Below are 12292 nucleotides of genomic sequence, written 5' to 3'. Positions count from 1 at the left end.
CACACCCGGAACGCACCGAAGGGAGCCAGCCGCGGGTCTTGCGCATCCATGTCGTCGCGTCGGTGTTCGCCCGACCGTCTTCCGAACTCGTTCCAAAGAACCCGCAAAGCGTTCAACCTGTTGGTCTCGTTCCTCACGCCGGAAATGCAGCTCAGGTTGTTATCGAACCACAGCCGGTCACACACGGCGCACCTGTGACCGAAGTTGCGATCCACAAAGTCGCGTTTGAAACGCGCGTCCGGACGAGCGAAGTCCAGGGCTCGCACCCTCTCCCGCGCGGCACGTCCACTGGCTCGAACGGCTTCGGGAACGTCCACTCGCCGTTGACGATTGCGAGCGGCGTCTTGACGCCGGCATTCATCGCCCTTCTCCGCCTGACGCTTGCGTTGTCGTTCCGCTTCTTGGGCCGCCTTCGCGGCTCGATGCTGACGCCTCATCTCAGCCTCGCGAGCGCGCAGTTCACCATCCGCTGCACGCTTCGCCCGCTTGTCCTCGGCCTCACGAGCGCGAAGTTTGGCATCCTCTGCACACTTCGCCCGCTTGTCTTCGGCCTCGCGAGCGCGCAGTTCGGCATCCGCTGCACGCTTCGCCCGCTTACGTTCGGTCTCACGAGCCCTTCGCAGCGCCGAAATTGTCTTCCAACGTCGGCGAAACCACTGTGGTACCATCACCTCCAACGACGGGTGCAGTGCTGGCATTCGGTTGTACTGCATTCGTTGTTGATAGTAGCGTTGCCTCCGGGACATCCATCGCACTTCCCGCTCTCGACGGGTGACTGAGAGAGAAGGCGGGCGCTCGAGAGAGAGGGGTGCGCGCGCAGCTGCAGCGAGCGAGGAGAGCGGAGGAGCAAGCGAAGGGGGAGGGGGTATAAGGCGCGTTACTGACACCGGTATCAGCGTCGCGTCCGTGGCTTATTCGGTAGAGCGTCGCGCTGCGGCCCGCCAAGTCCTCTTTCTTTTAAAGATAGAGAGAAGACTGCGGACGCCGCCGACAGTGGTGGATGGTTTGGGGTCGCTTATAAAGTGTATTCACACTTAAAAATAAATTAGTGTCCATTTCGTTAGCAAGCACGCGAAACAACTTTGAATCAACCGCTTGGTCGCCATGGTCAATCCCATTGAGATATTACTTTCTAGAATCGCCGACAGGTGACGACACACATCCGCGCGAGCTCGTTTTGTCTGCCAAACTGAACATGGCATATAGAATCAGAAACGCGTCTTTCTCTCTCACAAACACACGCGCGCTCGTACTTAAGTGAACTTCAAGTGACCCAAGAAAATTGTTTACCTAAAGAAAGTTCACGAAATTTATTACTCACCAGAAAATGTAAAGGCATTGCGAACAACAAATATGAAGTGAAAAGTGTCGAAAGCGATACATTTTCAATAGAACTTTGTAAGCTTGAGTGTAACTGGCACCCTTACACGCAAAATGAAAAAAAAAAAAAAGATTGGCAGATCCCACGTACAGTGAGAAACTACGATATGCGAAGCACGAATGAGAAATGTTTATGTGTCACTTTAAAACAGCACAATGTTACGAGGTGGAGGTAAATGATGTCGTACATGACTTCCGTGTCATGATCATCATGTTTAGATGTGTCGTTTACTTTCGTCATCTATTCACGTCATGGGATACCAAAGTTAGTATATGTAGAGCTAGCGAAACGGCCGCGAGCACGTTATGAGCGTGGTATGTTGTCATGTTCTTACACGACACGCATCTGATGATTATCGTTATTGCACCAGTCACATACCTTCGTCATCCATTGACGTCACGTAATACCAAATTCGGCATATGCGAAGCTAGCGAAACGGCCGAGAGCGCATCAGAAAGGCATGCAGTCATGTCGTTACATGACACGCATGTCGTGATTATCATGTTTGAACAGGTCGTTTACCTATGTCGTCCAATCGCGTCGCGTAATACCGAGTTTGGTACATGTGAAGCTAGCGAAATGGCTGCGAGCGCACCACGAGCATAGCATGTAGTCATTGTTACATGACACGCATGTCATGTTTATCATGTTTGCACCAGTATAATACCTTCGTCATTCATTCCCGTCGAGTAATACCAAATTTGGTATAAATGAAGCTAGCGAAACGGCCGCGAGCGCATCATCTGCGTGGCATGTTGTCATGTTGCTACATGACACGCATGTCATGATTTTCACGTTAGGGTCTATCGCTTGTGTTCGCCATAAAGTCACACCATACCATAACAGCTTTGCAACATGTCATGTGAACGAAACCACCGCAAGAGCTGCAGGACCATGAAATGTAAATCATGGCATTGATGACACACATGTCATGATTTTCATCTTCCGACTAGTCAAATATGTTCTTCATACATTCATGTTATGCCATATCATGTTTGGTATGGATACCGTTATCGAAACCGCCAGGAGAGCTAAAAGTCGTTGGAGGCAAGGTTAGATAGATAGATAGATAGATAGATAGATAGATAGATAGATAGATAGATAGATAGATAGATAGATAGATACGCCTAAAGTCGCCGAAGTTCGCTAAGAAATGCTTCGTAATTAAAAAAGAACTATGTATATGCATCCTGTGGTGGAGCTAAGAAAATGATGGAACATGTTCCGATTGAATGCAGGGATATCCACCCAAGTATAGTTGTGGGTACAAGCCTGCATGATGCTTTAGGGTCTAGGGACAAACATGGCAAGCTGAACACGTCCGCGACAGACGCAAGTAATGTACCGTTAGAGCATTGGTGGCAGAATAGGAGATAAAGGGCAGAAATAGTGAGAAAATGAGGTCATTCTACCTAAAGAGGCAGAGAGATGGACCATAAAAATTTGCATTTTCTTTTATAACAACACCAATTTATTTGAAGCATATAAGGCAATATGCCAACATAAAAACATTTCTCCACCCCATTAATAAATAAAGGGGACTCTCATAGCATCCATCCATCCATTCATCCATCAGTCTTGTGCAGTTTCTATTTGCCGGCCAGAAGTTCGGCCAAATAAGGTCTCTAATTTCAGACGCGCTGTTCCTGCCTTCGTCAAAGTCAGGACCACTTGACGATATTCCGTAAACGTCGGTGCCGCCTGTAAACAATTCCGTGCTTTCTTTTTTGCCAGGATGGAATCCGGTTAACCTCCCTGCCCTTCTTCATACCATATCTCTACTAAAGAAAGTTGTCTTGTATATAAAAAATATTCACAAAAATGAGCAGCAGGACATCTTTTATATTAGTTCAAATACTGAGTCAATATTTTGGTTCAAGAAGGATGGGCGTCAGGCACCATGAAGAATCGAATATACAAGCAGCGCAATGGGTGAGCTCAAGAAATAGAACAAAAGGTAGAAACTGGTATGGCAATCATAGAAAGATAGGGTCGTCAAAGCATAGGGTAGGAACAAGGAAAGTTTCGCGTGATATCGTCCTTGAGCGCCGACCATCAAAGCCATGAAGGAGCACACCAGCTTTACAACATGTGTCCGATACCTGGATGCTCCTTAACGTCTCGACGTACTGAAGACACAATGATGCAGCCTCAACACCCAAGTATATGATTCTGCAACCAAGAGCACACCACGCTAACTGAAAAGTTTTACAAGACAACAAATGTTGAGTTGGGTGGCACTGTGTTTTCAAGGCAAGTGGAACCAATGTCGACCGTGAAAGAAAGGCATGAAAGTTTTCTGAACAAGTGTACGCAAACAATGTAGGCCCTTCTACACTACAAACTCCGCGATTGCGTCACTATAACTTATACAAACCCTTGACGCAGTCTTACTTGGACATCAACAAAAATATGTGCGTTACTAAGAAGATGTATTACAAGAAACGCGACGGTAGTGTTTAGGAAAATTCTTTTAGGATTCATAGTACTTCGTACCAAATACTATGGGAGAGCAATCAGCCGTCTTATATTCGCTACAAAGTAAAAAGAACTCCTCCGCACTAGTATTTAGAAAAATTGTTTGATGATTTATAGTACTTCGCACTACACTATGGAGAGCATTCAGCCGTCCCAGATTCTCTGAAGCCTAGAACACTGCCCTTCAGTGCCATTGGAGCCAGATAAAAAGGACAGTTCTACAAGTGTCGTTGATGCCACTACTGGAGCTCCAGTTTCCCAGTCAACTTTTTTCAGAGATGAGCACTCAAACTTCAACTGTTGCTGCCCATAAGAGTCAAAAAGGCTGCTTTCTGCAAGACACTTGAGCTCATTTCAAACTGTTCATTTTAAAGGCGCGTGCGAAAGAACTCTCCCGAAAAGCGCCATACGCTTGCGCCCATCGTGAGAGGCAGGCGATTGCTCGTTGTGCCAAAGCCGTGAGTCAAGGACTTTCCGAGGTTTGGCGATGCTCCCCGAGACCTGCTGAGATTTCGCGAGACCTGTCAATACATCGCGAAACCTCGTGTTCGGAGTGAACACGAGTGAAGTTTGACAGAAATCACCGCCATAAGCACAAAGGCAATTATGTTAGAGGAGCTTCTTCAGAGATGGTCGGGTCTGCACACATTCCTCTGCCATCACGAAAGACATAACGGTCTTTCTTGACGGCTCGCCGTCTTTGCTTCGGAATCCCGGGCTCTCACAGAAAGTATTGGCAGCGAGCCCGCCGTGTTGCTGCGTTTGCTTATAGAGTGTTCATTCTGCAGAGCGTTAACGAATATTGGCGCAGGGGTAACCAACAGTGTTCACTGAGTGAAGCCTCAGCAAAGAGAAGGGAGGCGCGCCAAATACGGGCCCTGTATACAGGCGTGGCCCTCTAGCCATCACTTATCACCAGTGTCTCCTGTCCTGTCCCACTCTTCGTGAGGCACCTCGGGCAGGTGCAGCAAAACAGTACATAGAAATAGTCAATAACATACATACAAGTAATAAATAAACGAAGAGCACCACAACAATCCTGAAAATTGTAAAATGTCAGTTAAATGTTCGAGCAAAGGTCTTCCTTGGCGACAAAACACGATATGTATTATTAGCACTAGTATTAACATATATTAAGATTCATACAAATTGATGTGAATGAAATGAAATGATATTGTACAAATTTATTTTGTACAATAGTAAGATTATCCAATTTAGCACATGCAATCTACAAGCGGGTTTAGATTATTACATTCGTAATTCGCTTCCTAAGCTTTGTAATGCCTTATGCCCTAGCGTATTTGTAATGCCTTGCCCTAGCGTATTCAATTACTTCAGGAATCTTGTTGCACAGTAGAACAATTTGGTCATCTATTGAGTATACATTATAGTAAGCCCGACGCATTGGTCCTACCAACGCAACAGTATGAAGATTATACGGAATATTTCTGCTTGAGTACGTTTCGGAAAATCTCTGAAACGTATTTTCAATTTTTATAGGTTAAAATGGCTAGGTGTACCTACCCTGTAGCACCCTTGGAATGGTAGAACGTTATACACACGAAAAAAAGAGACATAATTGTGGGTACCAAAGTAGTTAGCAGAAAGTAGTGCACGTTTTTTGGAGAAGAATAATACTTTCACTATTTGTTCTGTTAGACGTACCCAAGATTAGATTGCACTACGAGATTTGCGAGTGGATAGAAGAAAAATGGTGCGACCGTTCACCTTTCCCTGGAAGTAGATGTAGGAACAGAAACTTTCTCCTCTGAACATGACAGTCAACGTGAAGCACGGCTGCCCCGGCGTCCTGTTCCTGGTGCAAGAAAGTGGGGGATAGGAATGGGGGCACTGAATTCTGGACTCTTCCTGCGCGGACGCACTCTTCCTTCAATGCCAGTCTCTCGTACGGTGTACATTGTGGGCTGAAAAAACAGTTCCATGCGAATGCCCGGATCGAGTGTGCGTACGTACGCACATTCCGATAATTTCTTTCGCCAGAAACAATGATTTACAGAGTACGCGATCCCGTTGGACATCACCCTTGGATATCCCTTAGATATCCCTTGGATATCACCCTTCGGTAACCCCTTGGATATCGCTCTTTCCGCGGCCGTTCCCACTTGGCATTCCGCTAGAGATTTCTCGCGCCCGCAGGTGTCATGGGTCCACGCATATTTTCACGGGGTCCTGACGTGGACGAAGGGAGCAGACCACAGGTTGAGTATTAAACTGTTTATTCTTTCTGAACTTGGGGCAGCTTAAAAAGGAAATCAGATTACAGCAAGACAACGGCACCGACTGCAGCGAGCAGAGCGTCGGCCGTCGGTCAACTGACAAGCGGCGAAGCGTGTCGGCATTTGTACACTTGCCACCGAAAATGCTAGCGTTATCGCTAGCGGCGACTAAGGTTCCAGAATAATGTGAAAGGTTCACAATGTGGACGCGATCTCAACAAAATGATTTACTGCCGTCCCGAAGCTTCTCGAACAGTGTTGGCGTGGTTTGCGCTGAGAATTACTGAAAGTGAAACGGGGCGATAACAAGACTTGAAGACGGAACGTGGCAATGTAAATAGCAACAAAATCTGCAAAACACGTCAAAGATTAACAAATTTTGTTTTATTTTGTTAGTGATGCTTCACCGCATTACCTACTTCAATACGAGTTTCATCTCTGAATAGAGAAAGAAAAGGAGAGGAAACGCAGGTAGGTGAGGTTTAACGACGTTTTGGCACGATTTGCTGCCCTACACTCGGTGGGAAGGAAAAGGGCGAGAATAGAAAAGAACGAATACAGCAGAGAGAACACCAAAAGAGCTTGAAACTACAAAACACGGTCTCACGTGGTTCGTTCACAAGCGCTCGGTAAGTACGCTGGTCGTCAATAAGCGCAAGCGAGCTTTCGTGGGCTTGCGCATATGCGAGGTTCTATGTCAAGGTCCCATGATTTTCTTTTCTGTGCGTGCGTGCGTGAAGAACTTTGAAGAACGCACACATGTCAAGAGGAGAGAGGGAGAGGGGAAAAAGCTTTCATTTATGTAGGCCTAAAGGATCTTCCCCGTTCAGTGGTGCCCTTAGTTTGGGGCTCAATTGTCTCAACCCACACCATGTGCACGCGCCCGCTGGATCCCCACATTTCTCGCCCTCTCATCGGTTGTTAAGGCGTTTTAGCGCGTGTCTTGCAAAAAAGCACAGCCTTGAAGAATCCTTGTTTACCTCGACTCCCTCGACTGGGAGAATCTCCCGAGGAGAACGAGCCACTCGCGGCTTTTGGGCCCACTGGTGATGCCATGGCAGGCGAGTTTTTGTGAAACGCCATACTTCGACAAAGCTGAGAGTGCACTTTTCGCCGTTAGAAAAAATCACAGCACATTCACCAGGTGAATGATGATGAGCGGGGCGAAGCGGATGGACGGACTGACGCATGGTCGGACGGACAGATGGATGAACGCACGTACGGAGGCACAGACGGACGGACGCACGCACGTACGAACGCACGGATGCATGGCCGGACGAATGAACGCGAGGACAGATGCGCGGACAAATGGACGGACACACGAACGGACCGACGGACAAACACACGGACGGACCGATGGACGGACGCACGAAAGCATGAACGGACTGATATATAAACAATTTGCCCCACTCATAATATTTCACTCATTAGATATGATGTGACACCGTTTTTATTGACATGCAATGCAATTCAACTGGCTACTACGACTACGACGACTACGACGTCACGGGAAATACGACCCACGGCGTAAGGGACTTCGCCCCTAAAACACACGAACACGGACAAACAGCTCCACCAACGAGCAACTATGTCACTCTAGCGGATAGCATATCAGGTAAACGACAAACATTAAATAATATGCTGTCATCTATGAAACATTGTCGCGAACAAGCGTTTTCTAAGCGACCGGTGATTCGCTGTTCAAAGCGCTTTTGACCTTGCCAACGTGGCCGGATGATCGCCGGCTGCCGTAACCAATGGGTTAAAGCAATCTATCGCTTTTATTTTCTGTCAAGTTGTTTAGTGTACACGAACGAACATAGTTAAGAAAAAAAATCAAATCACGACATTGACAAGTACAGCTAGATGCAGTCGGCGTGCCTTTTGAACCATCGTCCTGCGTGTCATTACTTTATCCAGAGGTGTGAATTAGCCCAGTGATACTTTGCTCGAAGTGAAACAATGCGGCATAGGCAAATTTTCAGTGTCTAGATCACGTAGCGCAACCATGCTACAAGTTTATGATTTCGAAAAAAGACACATAAATGGTTTGGATATAATCACAACCACATATATCAATACCTTGATTTTAATAATAGTATGTGAGGTCTTTTTACTCGCCTCGGTGGTCTAGTGGCACTGGCTAAATGCACTCGGCTGCTGACCCGCAGGTCATCATGGCATCCCGGCCACGCATTTTTGACGGATGGGAAAATGGTTGAGGCCCGTGTGCTTATATTTAGGTGCCCGTCGAAGAACCCCAAGTGGTCTGAATTTCCGAAGCCCACCACTATGGTGTTTCTCATGATCATATCTAGGTTTTGGGAGAATGAACCCTAACAATTACTATTATTTTGGGGGTTTTACGTCTCAAAACCATGATATGATGAGAGACGCCGTAGAGGAGGGTTGCGGAATAATTGACCCTCTGGTGTGCTTTTACGTGCATTGACATGGCACAGTACGCGACTCTCTTACCATTACGCATCCATCGAAATGTGACGTCAGAGGCGAGGATCCAACCCGTGGCCTTCGGATCAACCAAGCCTCTTAGCCACTGATCCTTGGTTTTTTAAAGTCAGATTTGAGGTAAGCATTGCAATCTTCAAGCAGTAGTTGAGACAGGTGGACTGAGTAATACAAGGGAAGCATTGCAGTGGTGGTAGTACTCGCTCCTCTGACCTAATGTTGTTACGGGAGCTAATTGTACTTTTTTACAGGAAATGTAGTTGTTCTAACATTCAGTAAATGTAAATAGGAGGTGCAGTGTTGTGTAACTCAAAAAATAAATCAGTCCCCATTTCGTTAGCAAGCACGCGAAACAACTTTGAATCAACCGCTCGGACGGCACGGTCAAGCCCATTGAGTTATTGCTTTCTAGAATCACCGACAGGTGACGACACACACACGCGCGAGCTCTTCTTGTCTGACAGAAGCAGAAGTCGGCATACAAAATAAGAAACGCGTCTCTCTCTCTCTCTCTCTCTCTCTCTCCCATACGCACGTACTTAAGTGAATGAATTCAAGTGACCCAAGAAGCTCACATACTGTAAGTTCACGAAACTGAATATTCAGCAGAAAACAAAACAGGATTGGAACAACAAATATGGAGTGAAGAGTGTGGAAAGTAGGACATATTCAATAGAAATTTGTAATCTTGAATGGAACTGGCGCCCTTACACGCGAAATACAAAACGGGCTGTATAATTGGCCCAGACACATGAATTTTTGGGGAACAGCTGGTCGCGGAGTCAAGCCACAGTGGCATCGTTCATTGCAATGCTTCACGCGAAGTTGTTTCCTGATGCGATATGACGGAGTTTCGCCGTCAAGCTTCGAATTTTCCTATCGCTATCGTTTGCACCTTCGCCGGTGCAGTTCCGTAGTGATTAGAAATGTCCAGTGGTCTTAAGCCGTCTTCCAGACAACGAAGGATGTTGCACTTATCTGATGGAGATAACCGCGTCCATTTTTTCGAACTCATACGCATGTGTGCCAGAGCATAGAGGTGCACGAACTGCGCTGTCATAACCCGAAAACAACAAGGCCGAACGATGCCTTATGGACAAAAAAAAGGACATGGTTGTTTATAGAGCATGTTACAACAACAACAACAACAACAACAACAACAACAACAACAACAACAACAACAACAACAACAACAACAACAACAACAACAACAACAACAACAACAACAACAACAACAACAACAACAACAACAACAACAACAACAACACAACAACAATAATAATAATAATAATAATAATAATAATAATAATAATAATAATAATAATAATAATAATAATAATACAGGGGATTATTAACGACCCCAGGTTGCAGGCAGACAGCCGGTACGGACAGTAATGCTCGAACAGGCCCAGCGTCCACAACTCGTGCACACCGCTCGCGCTTTGCACTAGGAGGTGGTCCCACTGATCATTGTCTTGTGAAATCACCACTACCAATAATGATAAATTTTATTCCATCGATACAATTAGGCTTCGTGAATGTTTGATACTGAAAGCGGGGAACGCTTGACTAAGGTCTCCCACATTTACAGTCAGCAGCAGCATGAAACAACATTATGTTGCATCTGTGTTGCTCACAAAAGAACAAAACAAACGAGAAAAATAGGGAAACAAAATGTTTTTTTAAAAACCTCAAAATGCAGAAGGCAAATAATGAGTAAAGCGCATTTCCGCACGTTTCAATTAGCGGCAGGTGCGGTATGCAAATCTATGCAGAATGCAAGACTACAAGTCCGCGGGTCCAGATGTCATTAGCAAGGATTTAGACCAATATAAATTGAATAACATTAGGGGATGATATATAAACATGAAGTATGGTATAGAGTAAGTAGACAGTTGTTTATCGTGTGTTGTCCCTCATACTCGATCAGTGGGGAGATGGTGCCCTATTATGAAACATTCTCCCTCCCCCGTTCTTCTAAAACGGAACAAGGTGCGTTCATATGTCCAGAGTTCTTCCCGAGTGCACCAATGCCTCAATCCACCTTTTTCGCAATGCCCTGGCATGTGTGCCTTTCCCCTACCGGAAAAGTCGCGAAACGTCTATTCATCTCGCAGGCTTTGCTTCCGACAATACCATTGTCCTCGCCCTAGCAAAACCCTACCAGAACCGCATTGGGCGGCAAGAATGCTTTGAGATCCATAGCCGTCTACCTCGAAGATTCTTACTTCCGTTGCTTAGCCGATACTCTTTGTGGGTGAGTGCCATCAGGGATATAGGAACATCATCATCGTCATCATCATCATCATCATCATCATCATCGAATGAAAGACGTAGATTCTTCTCACAAGCTAAGGTGTTTTCACGGTTTGGAACATCGCCGAGATGTTCCTTCGTACCTTCTCCGTGACTTTGGATCACTGGTCACAGTTTTTAGCAGCTGTAAAGAAAAATTCATAAGGAAAGCGACGAAATTCCAATAAAAAATGGGCAGATCACACGTACAGTGGGAATCGATGATATGCGAAGCATGAATAAGAAATGTTGATATGTAACTTTAAAATCAGCACAACGTTACGAGGCAGAAGTAAGTGATGCCGTACATGACTTTCGTGTCATGATTATCATGTTTGGATGTGTCGTTTACCTTCGTCATCTATTCACGTCACGTGATACCAAATTTAGTATATGTGGAGCTAGCGAAACGGCCGCGAGTACGCAATGAGCGTGGTACCTTGTCAAGTTCTTACATGACACGCGTGTCAGAATTATTATGTTTGCACCAGTCATATATTTCGTCATCCATTGATGTCACGTAACACCAAATTTCGTTTATGTGGAGCTAGCAAAATGGCGAAGAGCGCATCATGAAGGGCTCAATTTACTCCAATGTAGCGTTGACGCGTGCGCACGCTAGGCACAGCGACGCTACGTTAGCAAAACGCGGGCAGTCTCTCTAGGCGCGACTAGCGTCCGTCGGCTCGGCCCGATGGCAACCGGAGCAATCCAGACAACACCACTACAGTATACACACAGTACACTCTAACACTTCGTCTCTCTCTCTCTTTGAGACAGGGGGCCGCCGGATGCGCTGAAACGCGCATGCGTCAAAGCAACGCAGCGCCGGGCGTGCCTGCGAGTATATGGCAGGGCCAGCGTGACCCGACGAAATGAATGCCAGCGAGCACGTGCACCGCGTCACGTCGTAATGTATTGCGCCTTCACTGTAGTATACAGTCATGTTCTCACATGACACGCATCTTATGATTATCATGTTTGCACCAGTCGCACACCATCGTCCTCCATTGGCGTCACCTAATACCAGATTTGGCATATGTGAAGCTAGAGAAACGGCCGCGAGCGCATCATCAGTGCAGCATGTAGTCATGTTGTTACATGACACGCATGTCATGATTATCACGTTTGGAGGTGTCATTTACCTATGTCGTCCGTTCGCGTCACGTAATATTGAGTTTGGTACATGTGAAGCTAGCCAAACGGCCGCCAGCGTATCATGAGCGTGACATATTGTGTTGTTGTTACATGACACACATCTCATGATTATCATGTTTGCACCATGCAGTCCCATACCTGCACCATTCATTCACGTACTGTAATATTATATTTAGTATATGTGACGCTAGTGAAACGCCCGCGAGCACATCATGAGCGTGCCATGTAGTCATGTTGTTACATGACACGCATGTCATGATTTTCATCTTAGGGT

This window comes from Rhipicephalus microplus, chromosome 10, assembly GCF_043290135.1.
Source record: "Rhipicephalus microplus isolate Deutch F79 chromosome 10, USDA_Rmic, whole genome shotgun sequence".
NCBI lineage: Eukaryota > Metazoa > Arthropoda > Arachnida > Ixodida > Ixodidae > Rhipicephalus > Rhipicephalus microplus.
The sequence above is the reverse complement of the archived record's forward strand: the minus strand, read 5'-3'. Positions refer to the sequence as shown.